The sequence below is a fragment of the Pinus tabuliformis genome, chromosome 9 (genome assembly GCF_031772625.1).
Source record: "Pinus tabuliformis cultivar Carrire ecotype Pingquan chromosome 9, CPIR1, whole genome shotgun sequence".
Classification (NCBI taxonomy): Eukaryota; Viridiplantae; Streptophyta; class Pinopsida; order Pinales; family Pinaceae; genus Pinus; species Pinus tabuliformis.
In genome coordinates this window covers 481,939,228-481,958,546 of record NC_142307.1, presented here as the reverse complement: position 1 = coordinate 481,958,546, position 19,319 = coordinate 481,939,228, and the positions used below count along the sequence as shown (strand labels likewise).

The window sequence follows — 19,319 nt, the reverse complement described above, 5'->3', positions numbered from 1 at the left end:
TCCAATCTTCTGGTCTTGCAATACATATAATTTTTAATCAATATTATATATAAATAATTAATAATTTAGTCAAATATTATTAACACAATAGCATGTGCTATGAACCAGTCTCCAACAAGATCAAAACCATCACTATAAACTCTTCCAAAATTTTCAAGAATTTATAATATTATATTATTTTTATTTTATTTATTTATTTTTACACATATTAAACACTAGTAAAAGCTTCAAGGAATAGTTTCTATTGTTAAGTTTCTTTCCAATTGAGGAATTACTAAATCAAATCTTTTAGACATCCTTGAGTTAGGTCTAGACAGATAAATCTGCCCAAAATATTACCCATGAGAAAATCCAAACAAGATTAGGCCTTTGAATAGGCTGCAACTTGTTCAGCAGTTTGTCTACGTTCTACACACGGTACATTTGCTTATTATGTTTTGACTTTCTAAATGCAATATACAATTATGGTTTTCAATGAAATATATTGGTAGGGGATAGTCATGGTGGTTATTCCCTTGGTCACTAGCAAGCTTCGTATATGCTTGGCCATCTATAGAGGTTTCTTGATTTTGGGTAATTAACTTAACCTCTTGATTTTGGGTAATTAACTTACACTAAAATGAAATAAGACATTCAATGTGTTCCTTGTAATATAGATATAAACAAAACATCTAAAGAAAAGTAATTGCACAATGATCAAGTCCAAGAAAACAAGGATTTCCACAAACCAATTAACTCTTCTAGAAAAATTCAACAATTCCAATTTAATAATCCTATCGGCCTCTCTTTGTACCTTTTGGGACAATTGCTAGTTTACATATTGCATATATACACAACGAAGTCAACGATTAACTTTGCTAGCTTCACTCCATATGCATTATTAGTCCCTGCCTCCGACATAGCAGGGACTATAGCGTTCGATAGGCCTTTGATTGGCTATTAAAATGCGCGTTGACCATCAATTTCTGCCGGTTATTCACTGGTTAACCAAACTTTATGCTGGGCACTTTGTTCGCCAGAAAACTTTATCCAAAGTTTTCAGTTTACCCGCTTATTTCCTGCCTCACTTGGCCCGATGTGCGGACAACTTCATTTATCCTAAGTTGTTTTTTACCTGTTTTGCGTGTCTTGCATGTTGCATGTGTCAGTTGTTATAATGCCCTATTCTGTTTACATAACACTGTTCTTTGCGGATATACTGAGAGCTGCTGATTCTCCAGACTTTAGAATTGGTATGGGTACTCCATGTGAATCCAAAAAGTAGATGGTAGTCCATATTTGCTCTTAAAAAGCAAAATTTGTGAACATCAGAGTCTGTTGGCGTAGCGTTGACAGAAAAAAATTGGTTGCAGAGATAAAAATATGGAGCAACAAGAAGGAGAAGGCAGAGATGGGTTTGCACCTGGTCGTAAGAAAATCAGCTTACGGACTCCCCACCGCATGCCCAGTTTGCCTGCCTCCCTACATATATCTCAGACTCGCCAATATCTCCTTCAGTACCCATTATAATCTCCTTAATCCCAACTCATGACTCAGGTAAGCTTTTGTTATATTCATCTCATTATTCTTCCCAACAGAATATATATTGGGACCATAAGCTTTTTCTTGTGATGATGGTTTTTAGCTTTTAGGGCAACCGAACCGCCCTCATCTGACGAATCTCTTGGGGAGGCCTCTTCAGAGGTAGTGAAACCCCGAGGGACCACATACCCTATTTGATTGAGACCCCAAGGGAGAAGCGAAAGCTGGATCGACTCTAAAGTAGAGTAGTTGTACTTGCCTTTTTCTTAGAGTGGATTGAGGAAGAAGTGGAACTCGTTCGCTATAGATCTGCCCCTCGACCATTAACCATTCTGGGAGCTTTTTGTCCGCATGATGTACGATTTCTATATGCTTCCTGTCTTGGTATGATGTCCCCTTTAAGTCCATGTACGCTTCCTGTATGCTTTATGCCTGTTTTAAGTCCGTATGATGCCCGCTGTTGTACGCGTTCTGTTGTCCACTACAGACCTCTGTATGAGGGCCCCCCGATCCGTTTTCATTTGCTTGGATAGACCCAAGCAACCCAAGCAGGACCTCAGGATGCAGCTCAACCCGTCCATAAGCAGCATCAGATTTTAATCACATTCTTGTGAAGCGCCTGCTTCCTGAGTTCATCAATTGCTGTTACCCCGACCTTCGATTTCTACAGCGAAGAGAATGAAATTCTCTGAGAGCTAGCCATGGCTCAAAGAGCCTCTGTTTAGTTGTTGAATTTAATGTTGGGTCCTTTCTTTATCCTTTTTCCTTTTCTCCTTTCTCTTATTCCCCTCTCCTTTCTCCCCTCTCCCTCCCTATACCCCGCCCTGTTAGCTTATTACCGAGTAGTGGGGCTTGTTTGCAGCTGCTGGTAGAAAGACACGCCCCTGTGGGAATATATATTGCGAAAACGGAATGCCGTGATGGTTACGCAATGACTGGTTCAACTCCAGTGTGTTCCCGTCCCTAGACCTCAAGTTAGGTCAACCCTCCCCAACCGGGGTATGAATGAAAGGGGTAATGAATGAAATATACCGGGTATGTGGTTATGGGGTCTTCTCTTTCGGCGGCGGTAAGGATTGACTTCTCTGTGGTAAGTACTTCCCTTCTGTTGTCTGATGGGAACATGCAATCATCGTTTCTCACGTATGGCAAATTGGCTCTCTCTTCTGGTGGGAATGGTGGTAGGGTTCAGGGTTAAGCCTTGTAGTATCCAGTGGTGAACCCGGAACTCCTGCTTTTGCGTTGGTTAGCAAGGAGGTAGACACGTTGGACATTCAAACGAGACAGAGGTAAAGTTGTGGGCCCCACGGTATTTTAAGTGTTTGAAATATGTTTTTGTATTATACATTTCTTTTTGCATGTGTGATAAGTGTCTATTTAAAAGCTTTGTCTTTAACTTGTTTAAAAGCTCTGTCTTTACCTTGTTACGATAGAGTTTGTCTTTGCTTTTATACATTACGGTTTCAGACCAGTGAATTGCTACATCGTTTGAGGTCCAGTTCAATTTGACTTCCTTTGCACTTCAATTGGCGATCTGTTGCAAACCGCAGTATTCTGGTATGTGTAATTCTTTCACAATATTCACGTATAAAGAAAATGCGTAAATCAATTTGATGGACAGAACTGATATCCTTTCTTTACATATGCAACATATGGTTCTTAATGCCTTCCAATTGATTGCATGGTTTCAAAGTAAAACACTGCCCTTTCAACAATGAAAGTAGAATATCAGCTCTAGCAATCAGCATCAAAGTTATTAGGGTGGTGTCATCATCAAATATACTCTTTCAAACCACATCAGAATGAATGTTTACAAATATCGACCCTCCAAATCCTCTGAAAATAACATCATTACCCGTGCCGTCATCGGTTGGCTCTGGGTCAAACTCAGGTTGGCTCAGCATAAGTCATTTTAGCATCCAAAACATATGTACACACACACATACAATCCTCAGAGCACATGACCAGCTGAGGTTCAGGCCAGTTTATATTTTATTTCCAAATAGGCTGCATGTTGAGCTATCACATCTTGCAGCACTTGGTTATGCAGGGATACTTTTGTTGTACTCTCTCATTGGTTAGTAGACTTTTGGGCTAAGCAGTGTCCACACGTCTGTTGTCCTATAAGGGAAAAAACTCCTGGCCTGATCATGCAATTTAGTTCATTCCTTTATATCAAATTATCTGGGCAACTAAATCTGCCATCAACCTAGAAGCTTCTCAAAACCTCCTCCTCAAGGGATTCCAATCTACGATAAGGGATTATTCCTGTATTTAAAATGAGAAATTTGGAAGAATATTTAAATACTTGAGGCATCTTCACAGTCATTTTGTTAGGAAAGAGTTTAGACATCTATGATGTAGCATGAAAGCCCATAAATTTGGCTTTTCTGTTTATCAAGGTGCGATTCCCTGAATTTGTAGACACAGAAAAGTTTTTCACAACTAAGCACTCAAATTCTTGTTCCTGGATATTCAAAATTACTGTCATCAAGGAGACCGCATTTAACATTGGTCTTGTGCCTTAAATGCTTGTTTGGATAGTAGCTTTAAGGTTTTGGTAAAAAAATTTCTCCTGCTGAACTTTGTTCATAGGATGCTCGCTCTCAAGTTGCAAGATTAAAGCACATCTCTGGTTTGCTTAGTTAAAATGCCATGAATTGTTTTGTTTTTATTTTTATTTTTAACTTAGCATTTCCCTTATTATGCTGCCATTTACAGTCCATATGTAATCAAGGTTGATCCTACTTATAGTAAAGAAGTGGTTTAAGTGTTCTGTTTCTAACCTCAATTATGGCTCCAATTCTCCATTTGGAGTGTTGAATAGTAGGAATTCAAATGCAAACCTTGGTCAGCTACATAAATGGTCAACACGGCTTCTTTGGAACCTTTTATCAGCATTATATTTATTTGTCCCAGTTTATAGTTTTTGGAACGTACTGATTTTAATGAAATGACAGTGCACATGGCAATGTCCTGCGGGAGTACGCGGCTATACATACTTATATGAGCCACTTTGGTGGGCTGGCATGATTACTAGTAGGTGCATATTTTCTGCTTGATTCTTACACTTTTCCTATGCTTTCAGTTGTGTAACTGGAGACCGGGTATGAACAATTGCTTTATTGCATGCATAACATAGTGGTTTTGTGTTTCAGACATCGATTCTTGTTCCGGCTATGTAATTCTTTTTGCAAAATTGTTGTTCAAGTTTTGAACATTTGCCAGAGTCACAAATTATTGTTTTTAAAACTTCTCAGTTTGCCCAGTGTTTTAGCCCTTTTCTTCTCATTTGGTGTTGGGCCAAAGAGTGAAGACTTACGAATTGTTAAAATAGATCACAGCAAATTCTAAGTGGGATCTGTTATTTAAAGCCTCAGTTTGAACTGCAAGTTTTATTTTCCTTCTATAGCTAGTTTGGATACGCAAACACTTCTTTTGCCATCTCAGAAGGAGGAGATTCCTGCTTTTGCTGATATGGCAAAAATGCCAAAAGAACAAAACGCTTGGCCAAACCCTTTTGCTATGGATTCCAGAATGTTCATTTCTTATCTGAGTGGTTCTTAAGTTGTAACTTGTAATAATATTTAGCTCTATTTAGAATTGTGGATTGTTACAGCTCGTTATATTAAATTGTTTTCCATAAAATTATTACTCATATTCTCTGTTGAATATGATCAGTTAGAATGACAGGAATCCTATTTGAGTTCATTTACTTCAATCTGTATGTGGAAATGGTTTCCCTGATCATACTGTATTTCTTGGATAACACACAATCAGACCACTAACTTCTGATTCATAGAAATAATTTTTGATTCTTAGAAGTGACAGTTAGCAATTGACTGCCCTGGTCCAGTCTGCTTTTACAGTACTGGAAATTAATCTGACCAGGAAAAATTACATGCTGAAAATTAAATTATTGTTTTCAGTGCTTACTGCCCAAGTTGAGCGTGAATCTGATTGAATATTTCAGCTCGTTTTCCTTTAAATTTTCATCTTTTTGATTTGTTTACTTGTTTTTACGGTGCATCCCTTTTTGTGCTTTATAGCATAAAGAGTTGTGTGATTTGACTACAGCATATCAGTCTGTAAGTAAGTATCTTTTGGTTCTCATCCACTAGAATAAGTGACATAACTATTGAAGCAAAAATAAATCTGCCAATAATTAACACATATTAGGGCTTTTATTACATGGAGACAGAGAAATATAACTTTTATGCTCCTTGTTTGTCCCTTTTAAGATATAGATGAAAATGAGCTGTTAATTCAAGCAGTTACAAACATCAATGAAACAAGTTATTGGTTTGATCATATAGTTTGGTGTTTGGCATTCTGCTCTCCTAGCAATATCTAGAGACAGGAAGCAATTCTTTGCCTCAAATCTAATTGCCTTATGGACCATATTGATATGCACTTGCTTATCAATATTTGTAGGTTTACTGTCTATCACATATGTGTTCAAAGTTCAAACATCTGCAGCTTTCTTCCAATGCACAGTAATCTATATATAAGGGTCTCAACTTTGCAAATGTTGAGATTTGAAGTTTAAAATACAACTCAACTGTACTGTTTCTGAAGCTAAAGAAAAAATATGAATGTTGAGAAATGATGAAGTAGAACTTGGAACCCTGTAGAATTAAATTTAGGAATAAAGATCTCCATCAATAAATAAGGAAAAGCAATTTTATAAGTTTGAAAAATGTAAAAACCTTTGAAGAAACAACAAAAACAGAACCTGGCACCCTTGACATCTCAAACCTAACCTAGTTTGTCAATTGCATAACTAGGTTTTTAGATCCTGTTACCCTTTTGAGTATATTTCCATCTTGGTATGGACACTTAAGATTTCTCCCATGCAGACAAGAATATTATGCTTGTCCAATCTGAACGGGATTTTATTGTATGGTATGTGAAAAGGTCAATTGTTTCACCTCTCAGTTGACCTCTTTTCTGACGAGATTGTGAGATATTTTTGAAATAGTGCATTAACATTAATGCATGAGCATGGAGTACCCTTCCATCAAAGTCAGCCAGGATTTAACGTGGCCCCTATTGCTTTTTCATGTCTCTTCACAAAATGACAGTAACACATAAAACCACAGCTTAGCCATTTTATGTAAATTCTGCTTTCCATCTATAGAACCCTATGCTTATGCAGAGTGGAGTTATGGGTATGTATCTTCCCCTCATTACTTCCACTCTTTCCCTTTATAGATTGTCATATCGCTGACTGTCATATCCTTTCTTCTGTGCAACGAGAAGTTCGAGCCTGTCGCACTCAACTGCCAAAACCTCACTTGCAATCTAACACCAAGATTTTATTTGAGATTTGCCTTTGATTTCAGATACATCACTTAATTTCCGATTTACTTTTGCTGTCACATACATCATTTCATATGCCATCTGCCTCCGATGTCAGATAGATCACTTAATTGCACCAATTGCTCACTTTACTGCAGCGATTGCATATCAAATTCCGCACCTTGCATCTTGCAACATTGAAATGGTAAGTTTTTTGTTTTATGGCGATCATTAAACACCGGTTTGCTCCAATAAATGCTCTTCATATTGGATTATATCCTCTCCAATCTGATCTTGAAGTATTTCAACTCCATTTCAAATCAGTCCGTATATGTATTTATTTCTGCACCTGTCAGAAATTTATCCCGCATTGAAGTGTTGCGATCTTTCACGGGTCTCCCTATTTGGTTGTATAGAACTTTTCGGTTGCATCTCTTTTAGCACACAGGTTCCAAAAACACTCGTTCCACAAGGTTGAACAAGCCTATACAAACATCCATTACCCACTGTCTTTCAATCTTTTCAAATGATTACCTCTTGCTTGCAGTAAAATATTCCCAAAAACTCAGTTCCATTCACACTTAAAACCAGCTTGCAAACACGTTGAACTCTTTTATAAATTGGCAAAAGCAATGCCTAATTTCTCACCTACAAAACATAACTACCTTCTGCACTTACATATTGACATACATCTCTCTGCTTCACATAACATGGAATCCATTAGCATAAGCCAACTTACTCAACTGGCAGCATTGTTTCTCTTAGCACTTGTTCTCATGACTCTTCTGATTATGGACATCGTAAAAGTAGAAGCACAAAGAAAAAAGAAACCAAGAAACAGCCACTAACAATAACATCTCGAACGAGGAGCATAGGAATCTACGGCAAGTACTCGGCTATTAGACTATCCAGAGGAGCGTATGAATCTACAACAAGTACTTGGCTATGGAGTATATTTGAGTTACAGCTCACATTTTTGAGGAGAGATTGTCAAAATTCTGAATCTCAGGCCTCTTTTTGCATTATTTTACGTGTTGTCTCTGTTCTGATTTTGAGCCTAATCCAAGTATCTATGGCATTCTAGTTTCATGGCAATATTATCATTTCGTGGGAGAATTTATGAGGCAGTTTCATTTTTTAAGTTGTTTCTGAGGCATATCTAATACATATTATGCAAAATTTTCATGGATTGATTTCGGTCACTTTCGACGCATATTTATTTGAGTCTTTTTGGTTGTCCTAAAGCACCATATTCATGGTTCCCTAAGGAAATTTGAGCCCTAATGTGAGTTGGCCTAATTTTTTTTTTTATTTTCAGGCCCTAATCTAAATATTTGTAACGAATTACACATTGAATTTGCAACCCCATGCAGGGAGCAAGATCTTTCAGGGAAGGTAGCAAGTTTGTTCGATGAAGGCAGATTGAAGCTTTGTTGTTCTATTTACTTCAGCAAAACAGGATGGGTCTTCGTTAGAGGTCAGTTGTTCTCCATGCATTCAAGATATAAGTGGAGCTCCTTGCCCAGTCAGAAAGCTAGGCTCCATCTTTCAAAGAGAAAGCATGGTACCTCAGTGGAGGTTTGCAATGCCATCATGTTCGCTGCATGAATTACTAGAATTTCTACATTGTTGGTAATCTAATTTTGATGAACAAGGTTAATAACTGGACATATTTTACGGCTTGTCTCTGTTGTGATTTTGAGCCTAATCCAAGTATTTATGGCATTCTAGTTTCGTCGCAATATTAATATTTCTGTGGGAGAATTTATGAGGCAGTTTCATTTTTTAAGTTCATTCTGAAGCATATCTAATACATATTATGCAACATTTTCATGGATTGATTTCAGTCACTTTCGACGCATATTTATTTGAGTTTGTTTGCTTCTCCTAAAGCACCCTATTCATGGTTCCCTAAGGAAATTTGAGCCCTAATATGAGTTGGCCTAATTTTTATTTTATTTTCAAGCCCTAATCTGAATTTGTGTAACAAATTACACACTGAATTTGTCAACTTTACTACTTGTAAGTATGTTTAATGGTTTATAATGCATGAATAGTGGTACTGCCCAGTCACTCCATGAAGTCTACATCTAAGTTGTTGTATTTAGAAATAATACAACCCCACAAGAAATGCAAATAGGCCCTTCAGGTTTCCATTCAAGTGAACGTCCAGTGCAGCCCCTTGGATCAATTTGATGGACATAACTGATATCCTTTCTTTACATATGCAACATATGGTTCTTAATGCCTTCCAATTGATTGCATGGTTTCAAAGTAAAACACTGCCCTTTCAACAATGAAAGTAGAATATCAGCTCTAGCAATTAGCATCAAAGTTATTAGGGTGGTGTCATCATCAAATATACTCTTTCAAACCACATCAGAATGAATGTTTACAAATATCGACCCTCCAAATCCTCTGAAAATAACATCATTACCCCTGCCATCATCGGTTGGCTCTGGGTCAAACTCAGGTTGGCTCAGCATAAGTCATTAGGTCTGAGGTTCTGTTGATAGATCTTCCTGAATTACTCCACTTCAGTGCTGGTATTATATCGTTTCTCTGGCCCCAAAGGGTCTAGAAAAGCAGAACTTCAACATATGGATGTCAACATTTAGTTGCTGTTAGCTGACTTGTAATTTCTACTCATAATAACTAGGAAACCTGCTAATTCAAGGACTGATACCTCTTCCATATTGCACTGTCTCTATGTGGTTATTACACCAAATTTCCACAAATGTTTAGTACTTACAGCTTTACAGCAACAACCATGCTCTAGTTATGTTTGAAATATGCCCTTTCTACGGCCATCTATATTCTGAACAGAGTACCTCCTGTTTAATAGATGGTTGAGCTTGTACAACAGAAAAAACAAAAGCTCCAAATGCTGAATGAGAAATGATTGATCTATTCTGTCCTGTGGGAGTACGCGGCTATACATACTTATATGAGCCACTTTGGTGGGCTGGCATGATTACTAGTAAGTGCATATTTTCTGCATAAGTCATTAGGGCTAAGGTTCTGTTGATAGATCTTCCTGAATTATTCCACTTCAGTGCTAGTATTATATCTCTTTTCTCTGGCCCGAAAGGGTCTAGAAAAGCAGAACTTCAACATATGGATGTCAACATTTAGTTGCTGTTAGCTAACTTGTAATTTCTACTCATAATAACTAGGAAACCTGCTAATTCAAGGACTGATACCTCTTCCATATTGCACTGTCTCTATGTGGTTATTACACCAAATTTCCACAAATGTTTAGTACTTACAACTTTACAGCAACAACCACGCTCTAGTTATGTCTGAAATATGCCCTTTCTACAGCCATCTATATTCTGAATAGAGTACCTCCTGTTTAATAGATGGTTGAGCTTGTACAACATAAAAAACAAAAGCTCCAAATGCTGAATGATAAATGATTGATCTATTCTGTCCTGCGGGAGTATGCGGCTATACATACTTATATGAGCCACTTTGGTGGGCTGGCTTGATTACTAGTAGGTGCATATTTTTTGCTTGATTCTTACACTTTTCCTATGCTTTCAGTTGTGTAACTGGAGATTGGGTATGAACAATTGCTTTATTGCATGCATAACATAGCGGTTTTGTGTTTCAGACATCGATTCTTGTTCCGTCTTTTAGTGAAGTCAAAAATGCTTATCTAATTATAAACTTCTCAACATGATTTAGTTGTTTGAGTTGAGAATATGTGTATTGTTTTTTGATTTATTGCACCAGTAGTGTAATGATCTCTTTTCCCGGCTATGTAATTCTTTTTACAAAATCGTTGTTCAAGTTTTGAACATTTGCCAGTCACTAATTATTGTTTTTAAAACTTCTCAGTTTGCCCAGTGTTTTAGCCCTTTTCTTCTCATTTGGTGTTGGGCCAAAGAGTGAAGACTTACGAATTGTTAAAATAGATCACAACAAATTCTAAGTGGGATCTGTTATTTAAAGCCTCAGTTTGAACTGCAAGTTTTATTTTCCTTCTATAGCTAGTTTGGATATGCAAACACTTCTTTTGCCATCTCAGAAGGAGGAGATTCCTGATTTTGCTGATATGGCAAAAATGCCAAAAGAACAATCCAAAACATATGTACACACACACATACAATCCTCAGAGCACATGACCAGCTGAGGTTCTGAGGCGCTTATCCTACACCAATATGCTAGTGATATTACTTGAAGGATTCTGGTAGCCCAAGTAAAAAAGAGGTTGACAATTTCATGCCCAATTCACTGTTAGTAAGTTAAAAACTGAATTATATTGAGTGTGTAGACAAGTTGCACAAAGCGTTTGTATTGTGTTGTTCTGGCAGACCCCGGCAGGGACTACCGCCACGACAGTGGCTCCCTTGTTTCATTAGATCCCGAAAATCTACAATATGGATAAATTGGGCAGACATCATTTGAACCTAACGGCACAATATTCCACATCGAAGTTACGGACTATAATTCTCTACCAAAAATCCAAAGCTGCACGATGTAAGATTCCACATCGAGGGTGCGACCCATACTTTTCTAACCAAAGCTGCATGCCTTCAATTATAATGGTTTATTTTGTACCATGATTGCTACATAAATTTGAACATGAACCAATGTTTGGAGATAGTGTGAACAGATAAGTTGCATCGTCAACAAAATCGGTCGGTCCTGCTTTTTGACTTATGAATAAAGTTTCAGAAAATCTGGACAATTTTTGAGAGAAGTTGTAGGGTCAACAAAATCGGCCCCTTAAGGCCAGGCCCATCTTCAGATTTTTCTCTGACAACCCAAAATTTTGCAGGAAAATCGCAATGCAGGTGCAACAGTCTTTTTATCCCTTCTAGCTCCAACCCCAGAATTCCGGAGGGCGAGGCAGCCCAACTGTCGCAGTGATCGGGCAGCAATTCTGTGCTGCTTACCCTGTTCAGTTGACGATATAGAGGAGGCCCATTAGCTTCAGTGGGGGCGATTTCAACGTTTTCGACAGTCTTGGAAACCTGCTTCTCGCTGTGGAAGGAAGGGCATTCAGCCTCAGAGACATACGGATTCTCAGAGATCAAGCTGGTAATCCGCTTCTTACCCTGAGGAAGAAGGTAATAGTTTTGTGATTTTAATGGTTTGAATTTTTTGTCTGAATTCTTGAACCAGGGCATACTCATTAGACTAATTTGTGCGAAGCTGTTATTATAACACTAAAAGTATAATCAACAATGACAAAATCAAATATATCGGGTATTTATATGTTTACTGACTAGTGAAATATCCTTATTAGAGATGGCTTGGGTTTTTAATCCAACTAGGTTGTGTGAAGTAAAGACCCCTGACTCTGCCTAATCAGAGAGTGTATATGAAAAGGAAACTTTGGCTATCTTATGCAAAGTGACCATTCTTCTTTGATTCCCAACAAATTTTTGCTTGCTTTAGAATATACATATATAAAATGATATTTTAAAGTTTAGGAGACTAAAAATAATCTATATAACTATTGATTTTTTTATCCCATAACAGTTGCTAAGCCTTCACCAAAGATGGGAAGCATACAGAGGCGAGGAAAGCAAGCAAGAGAATCTGCTTTTCACAGCACGCACACCTAAAGTGTTTCAGTTGAGAACGTCTCTAAATGTATCTTTGCCAGGCTCTGCTGCCTAGACTGATTTCAAAGTGAAAGGTAGTTTTTTTCAACGATCCTATACAATTTATCAGGGTGCAAATATCATTGCACAGGTAAATACCAAGTATATACACTTTTATATCTAACATTTTCTTAGTGGTCATTCTTATTTGGATTATAGGTCTTGAAATATACATGGTTATTTTTATATCGATTATAGATTATAAAATATTTTAGAAATTTAATAGGAGTTCATCAGATTTTCAAAATATTCTGAAATTTATAATTAAATTATATTTAATTGCACACATTTTAAATTTTTTTATACAGATTTGCCACTTAACATCTTATTATACGAATTTGTTAAATACAGATGAGGCGTAAATATACAGTTTCACAATTTTTTTTGGGAAGGGACACATTTCTAATCACTGTGCACCCTGGAATTGATCATGCTTTACTGTGGCTCTGGTACTAATTCTCTATGAAATCATAGGAGAGTAGTAATGGATTCATGTTTCTGATACATTTCTTATCACAGTGTATGACGGAATCGATCATGCTTTCACTGTGGCTTTTGTACTGATTCCCCATGAAATCAAAGGAGAGTAATAATAGATTCATGTTTCCAAGTTAAGTTGTACAACTTTTTACATATGGTTGTGTATACTTATTAAGTCCTAGTAAAGTCAATTTGGTCTCTGAGAATCCGTAGTGAAAGGTAGTTTTTTTCAACGATCCTGTACAATTTATCAGGGTGCAAACATCATTGCACAGGTAGAATACCAAGTATATACACTTTTATATCTAACATTTTCTTAGTGGTCATTCTTATTTGGATTATAGGTCTTGAAATATACATGGTTATTTTTATATCGATTATAGATTATAAAATATTTTAGAAATTTAATAGGAGTTGATCAGATTTTCAAAATATTTTGAAATTTATAATTAAATTATATTTAATTGCACACATTTTAAAATTTTTTATACAGATTTGCCACTTAACATCTTATTATACGAATTTGTTAAATACAGATGAGGCGTAAATATACAGTTTCACAATTTTTGTTGGGAAGGGACACATTTCTAATCACTGTGCACCCTGGAATCGATCATGCTTTTACTGTGGCTCTTGTACTAATTCTCCATGAAATCATAGGAGAGTAGTAATGGATTCATGTTTCTGATACATTTCTTATCACAGTGTATGACAGAATCGATCATGCTTTCACTGTGGCTTTTGTACTGATTCCCCATGAAATCAAAGGAGAGTAATAATAGATTCCTGTTTCCAAGTTAAGTTGTACAACTTTTTACATATGGTTGTGTATACTTATTAAGTCCCAGTAAAGTCAATTTGGTTCATTTTTATCAATAATGTGAACACATTGTTAACCAATTTAAATTAGCACAGCATAGCCTATTGGAATTATATATAAGAAAAAGACACAAGATAATGCTCTCTGTATTCATTTTTTCACAGCTTATAACTTCACAATAATTTAGAAAGTGTCCAATGGGTTCATGCTTTACAGCATATATTATCATTGAAATTTGACTTTTATTTTACTCGACTTTCACACACTGAAGCATATGGCATATTTTGTAAGTTATTTGAAGGTTGATTTTAATAAATATGAAATTATCTCTGTAATGTTTGGATATTGGTATGATTATTAATAAAAGGGAATGTTTGGTTGCCATATATAGCAAAATATACCATTACGCTAATCTGATTGCTATTTGAGCATATAGCATATTCTCCTGAAGTTATTTGAGTGATATGACGATGGATAAATAACAAAACATAGACATGGAATTGTTTGCTTGCCTTTTGAATATTGACATGATGCCTGAATATAACTTAAATTATTTGCTTCCGATGTAAAAACACATTATTGTTAGATAAGAGCATACATAACATATAGCGGACTCATACTCAGAGACTTAAACGGAAATAGCAAAGAATAATTTCAAAAACAGACAAATGGAGAAACAACAAGATTACTCAATCAGAAACAACGGAATAGATAAAACAATCACTGGAGAACAGAAATCACTTTGCATTACATAACATGCTTGGGTCTTGGCTTGCTTTCCTTGGCCACAGAAATTACAAATTTATAGAGGCAGAAGAAGGATCTAGGATCATGTATGTGATTCAGATGGAGATCTGGAATGATCTAGAAACTAATGGCGGTGTAGAAAGATCTAGAATCCTGGAGATCTAGAAAGATCTGATCTAGAAGGATCTAGAATCCTGCGTGAATTTGGCTCACCTATTTTCAGTATTAGGGAGTGCTTCCCTTGCTTACTTTCTGGTTAAGATTCTGTCTACTGAGGGGGGCAGAGAGAGGTGGGGATTTGAGATTCTAGGGGAGTGGAGAGAAGGGTTAGGGGAATGAGGAGATCTGGATCTAGATTTGGAACGAGGAGATGGGGGAGCAGAGAAATCCAATGGATCAAATGGGTTTGTAGTTGCAAGGTCTACATTCGGTGAGATAGGCTGGGCTTCTATGGATGCTGAGGGCTGCGAAGAAGAGTGGTTTGGATGCTTGATTGCAGTTTTTTTCTTCTTAACCCGTTCCCATTTATTTTCCAGATCCTCTGTTTTTTCACTTTCATTTTTTTTTTTTTACATCTATTTGTGAAATGATCTTATTCATGAAATACCTTGCATTTGAAGGGAATCTGCTCATTTTCCAGCTACTGTATGTGCATCCACTCATCCATTTTGAGTTTGATAGCTTCTAGGAGGCCTCTCCCCAGATCCACTTCGACACATATTCGGGAGCATGCATGCATATTTTCCTTTGGTTCGCATTGATTGATGTAATTTCCCACTGCATTTCCTATGGCTTTAACTGAGTCGTCTCCCTATTAGTGGAGAGGGAGGTGCGACAATCTAACCCAGACATGTAGAACGCTTGGGACATCCATTTCTGGATCAAAGTCAGAGGTCCATCTGTTCAGATACAGCCCCCTCATATCCATGAAATACGGACCATTCCTGAAAATCAAATCTCGATCCTCCTTGGTCTTGAAGTGAAAGGTATAATATCCTCTACCACAAAACCTAATCGAGATCTTCCCGTTTATTGAAGTTGTTATGAAACCAGCTCACACAACGATAGAAAAGATAGTTGAATGCCTTAGAATTCAGCCTCTTCGAGGGGGCAACCCCCTTTACATCACACAAATGAACAATTCTTGGATGATTCAAATGACAAAACCTCCTTTCTATATATAGGAGTCTAAGGAGTCACAATATAACCCAGCCGACCTAACAATAATAATATAAAGCCACAAAAATAACAATAGAGGAATTCTATGGGGCACAATAATAACAATATGAGGACAATAGGGGCACAACAATATTAACAAGGGATACAAATACAATAGTAATGGGGTAATCACTAGTATTTTAGGGACCTAACATGCTCCTTTCCTTCAAAACAGTGTTGTCCTCAATGCTTGAGTAGTTCTAGATGCTTCTGTATAAAATTCTCATCCTCCCATGTGGAATCTTCAGCGGATAAGTTCTTCCACTTGATGAGATACTCTGAAATTGATCGATTTCGTAGCTGTCGAGTTCTTGTTTCTGTGACTGTTTCTGGTTCCAATATAATTTTTCCTTCCTCATCAAGTTCTGGCAATATTGTTTGAACTGGGAGCTTGTTGCCTATAACGTTCTTTAAACATGAAACATGGAAAACTGGGTGCACTCAAGAAGCTGCAGGAAGCTCCAATTTGTATGCCATCGTACCAATCTTTTGCAACACTTTGTACGGACCATAATACTTTGGTGATAATTTATTATCCTTCTTAGCTTGCTTGAGGGACATTTTTTTATATGGTTGTAGCCGTAGGAATACCCAATCTCCTACATCAAAACTTCTTTCGCTGCGATGTTGATCTGCCTGTTGTTTCATTCTATTCTGTGCCAACATGAGGTTATCCTTTAAGAGTTGGAGGACTTATTGTTGATGTTTGATGTGATGTTCCACTGCTTGAACCTTAGAATTTTCTCTTAAATATGATGTGATGGATGGTGAATGATATCCATAAAGTGCCATAAATGAGGTCATTTTTGTTTTTGTATGGAAGGAAGCGTTATACCACAATTCAGCCAGAGGCAACCATTTGACCCATTGTGTCTATTTATCAGATACAAAGCAACGAAGATATCCTTCCAAACATTTGTTTACTATCTCAGTTTTCCCATCAGATTGAGGATGATAAGATGAGCTATGAGCTAACTGAGTACCAAGACAAGAAAATAATTATGTCCAAAAATTTCCAGTGAAAATGGGATCTCTGTCACTTACAATAATCTTTGGATTTCCATGTAGCTTTTGAATTGTTTCCATAAATGCAGTAGAAACTGTACTAGCTTTAAATGGATGTGATAATGCACAAAAGTGTGCATACTTGGTAAGTCCGTCAATTACCACCATGATGACACTCTTTCCCTCAGTCTTGGGTAAACCTATGATAAAATCCGTTGAAACCTCCTCCCAACGTTGGCTTGGAATGGATAAAGGTTATAATAGACCCGAGGTCTTAATTGTTTCCACTTTATTTTGTTGGAAAACCAAACATTCTGCCACAAACTTTTGAATATCCGATTTAATGCCATTCCAAAAAGATTCCTTCTTAACCCTGTGGTAAGTTTTTAAAAATCCCGAGTGCTCTCCTAAGGGAGAAGTGTGCAATTCCATAAGAATATTTTGTTTGAGTTGGGAATTCTTACAGAGGTATAAGTGATCTTTGTACCATAACGAATCATTTTTCCATCTAAATGTATCATATGTATTGGAATTTTGTTGTAACTTTCGAATAAGTGCCCACACTTCTTCATCATTTTTCCATTCCTTCCTTGCTTCGTTTATCCAATCTGGTTGGATAATAGAAATGGCACACAACAATGCTTCCACATCCTCGTCCTTTCTTGAGAGTGCATCTGCCGCCACATTTTGCTTCCCTTTTTTGTAGATGATTTCAAAGTCATAACCCAACATCTTTGTGACCCACTTTTGTTGCTCTTCAGAGGATAATCTTTGTTCTAAAAAGTATTTAAGGCTATCATGATCCGTTTTTACCTTGAAGTGTCTTCCATTAGGTAGGGTCGCCATTTCTTAAGTGCATGTAGTATTGCCAACATTTCCTTCTCATAAATAGCTTTGTGTAAAAACTTTCCCTTGATTGGACAACTTTCAAAAGCAATGGGTCTTTCATCTTGCATTAAAACAACACCAATTCCATTTCCTAAACCATCACATTCCACAATAAAGATTTTTGTGAAGTCTAGTGTAGCTAAGACCGGTGCTTGGCACATTGCCTCTTTAAGATGTTCGAAGGCCTTTGTTGCTTCTAGAGTCCATGAAAATGCATCTTTCTTCAATAATGTTGTTAGAGGTGCTGTTATTCTCCCATAATTCTTAACAAACTTGTGATAATACGAGAAATCCACGCAGATGCTTTATGGATGTGGGGATTTTCATTCCTTAATGGCTTTAATTTTGCTAGAGTCTACCTTAACTCCTTCATGAGATACAATATGACCCAGATATTCCACCTCTTGTACTCCAAAGAAACATTTGATCTTTTTGCATATAATTGTTTCTCCTCCAATGGTTGTAGCACCCTGTCAACATGTTCAACATGATCCTTCCAAGGCTTGCTGTAAATTAGTATATCATAAAAAAATACTAACACAAATTTTCTAAGGGTGGGTTTGAAAATGGAATTCATCAAATATTGAAATGTAGAAGGTGCATTGGTAAGGCCAAAAGGCATGACCAAAAATTCATAATGACCTTCATGAGTTCTAAATGTTGTTTTTAGAATGTCTTCAGTGTTTATTCTGATTTGATGATATCCTGAAAGAAGATCCAACTTGGTGAAGTAAATTGATCCATGCAATTCATCCAGTAATTCATCAATGTCAGGAATGGGAAACTTATCTTTAATAGTGAGCTTGTTGAGCTCCCTATAATCTGAACACATGCACCATGATCCATCCTTCTTGTGCACCAATACTACTGGAGCAGAGAAAGAACTTTGACTAGGTTGAATTATACCAACCTTTAGCATTTCTACAACCATACGTTCAATTTCACTCTTTTGGGCATAGGGATATTTGTATGGCCTGATGTTTGGAGGAACACTTCCTGGAATCAGATGAATAGCATGATCATGATCACGAATAGGTGGGGGACCTTTGGGAGTCTCAAATGCCTTGGAATGATTGTCCAAGACTTTTTGGAGATCTAGAGAAATAGATGATTCCAATGTGGAAACATCTAGCGAACATAATTGTGCAATTAGACCTCTTTGTTGCTTTTTTAGAAGCTTTGTCATACCGCTAGAGCTAATTATCTTTCCTGGTTTCCCTGCAATACCCCTTAATTCAACTTCCTTTCCTTCGGTAGAAAATTTCATGAAAATTTCTTGAAAATTAAAAGCTATTATACCCAAGGATTGTAGCCATTGGACTCCTAGTACAACATCAGCACCTCCCATTGGAATGGAAAGCATTGGGCTAGTCAATACATATTCTCTCATGGATAGCTTGATATTATGGAACTTTCCAAAGCAATTTATCATTCCTCCATTTGCAATCATCACTTGACACTCTGGTGCTGGATATAGGAAGCAATTCAATTCTTTTGCTATCTTACAATCAATAAAATTGTGGGTACTTCCTAAATCAATCAACACTATTACCTTTTTCTTCTTGATTTGTCTTTCTATCTTGATGGTTTGAGGAGTGGTAATTGCAGCCAATGCATTACAAGATATGGTCGGATTCATTTCTTCTTTATCTAGGCTTTGTTCTTGGATTATATCCTCTTATTTTGACCTTTCTTGCTCCTTTTCTTCTTCCTCTTTACAA

The 19,319-nt window shown here is 36.9% G+C and overlaps 1 pseudogene across 1 annotated transcript; it reads left to right on the top strand.

The window, feature by feature from the left end:
* Positions 1 to 11,381: 11,381 nt before the first annotated feature.
* Positions 11,382 to 12,608, top strand: LOC149149309 (protein LURP-one-related 15-like; annotated as a pseudogene). The gene is made up of 2 exons (XR_016263394.1): positions 11,382 to 11,900; positions 12,316 to 12,608. The product of XR_016263394.1 is annotated as a protein LURP-one-related 15-like (transcript).
* Positions 12,609 to 19,319: the final 6,711 nt, after the last annotated feature.